This window comes from Ailuropoda melanoleuca, chromosome 6 (genome assembly GCF_002007445.2).
Source record: "Ailuropoda melanoleuca isolate Jingjing chromosome 6, ASM200744v2, whole genome shotgun sequence".
In the NCBI taxonomy this organism is placed as follows: domain Eukaryota; kingdom Metazoa; phylum Chordata; class Mammalia; order Carnivora; family Ursidae; genus Ailuropoda; species Ailuropoda melanoleuca.
In genome coordinates, this window is record NC_048223.1 from 61,851,170 (window position 1) to 61,852,558 (window position 1,389).

Here is a 1,389-nt window from a genome sequence, read left to right on the forward strand (position 1 = left end):
TTGGCTGTGAAGCCCGACACTTCGAGGCAAGTCTGAGGCCTTTGGAATAAGGCCCCAACACACCCAGGGCCCCGTGCGAGAAGACCCAGCCCACCCGTGAAGTCTGGACTCACTACAAGAGGTGGGAGGTCCTTGAAACAGGCTGGCCCTCTACCTTCAGAGCAGGACAAGCGTTTACAGGCCAGACTGCGTGGGATGCCTCCTGTACCCCCAGGCACTTCCTCTCTGGCCACCCACAGATAATCAGCCTCCCACGGCCAAGTTCACCGTGGGTTTTGCTGCAGAGTTCTAGGAAGGCTGGACAGACCTGGCATAAGAATGGGTGTTGGAAATGGAACAGAAGGAAAAATTGAAAGGGAAGAAGAAAAAAAAAGAAGAGAGCTAACTAGTTGTCATAGAGGTTCGTTTAATTAAAACACGCTCTGAGTAATCCTCCAAACAGTGCTCATGGCACAATATTCCATCTAATCAACTAATTTCTGATCAGTCCTAATAGCTAGAGGGCTTATTCTACAGAGGTCTCTTAAAGTGGAAAAGAACCAAATCCTAAGACATTTAAAAACCTCTACAGGACCCATCTGAAATTAAGCTTCTTAAAAATCTAGTTGGCAGGAGATGTGACTAAGCCCCATTAATCACCATGGTTTTGTCTCACTTTGAAATTATTAGTCTAAAACAGCTCTCTCGAATATTGCAGGTTCTTATATCCTGAGCTGCATACTAAACCGGAGCGTGTCCTAAAACAAAATATTTACCCCTGCTCTGACACAAGAAACTCGAGCCGGTCTTATTTACCACCCTCCCCGGGAAGTCCTCTGATGCCCTTGGAAAGCCAGGGGTTCCAGAGGCGAAAGCACACATACACACATACATACACACACACACACACACACACACACACACACACACACACCCTGGGCAGGCAGACGATACACCAACACACTCTTCACTCACCGAACACCCACGCTCAGGACTGGCCACAGAAAAGGCCGCCTGGGATCCAGAGCGGTCTCCTCCCGGGGAGGGAAAGCAACAGGTTTCCACTTGCTGCCTGCAGCCAGCACCGTCTGATGGAGGAAAGCTGTTCTTTCATTCAAAGGGCATCATCTGCCCTTTACTGCCTCCAGTTTTACAGGCACTAAATTTTAACTGAAAACTTTTTCAGGCGTCAAGAGCTATTGAAAGTTGTGAAAATTACAGCCCTGGATAAAGCCGTCGCAGCTTCCTGAGGCATCCAAGCACGCTTCTGCTGTCCGCTCCCGCGCACCGTCCACGTGGAGTCAGTGCAGAGATGGAGAGCACAGGACTTCACACTTCCATTCCTCCTGATGCCAGCAAAAAAGCTGTCCTCTCTGGAGGGAAGCCCATGCTGTGTATCCGACCATAAGA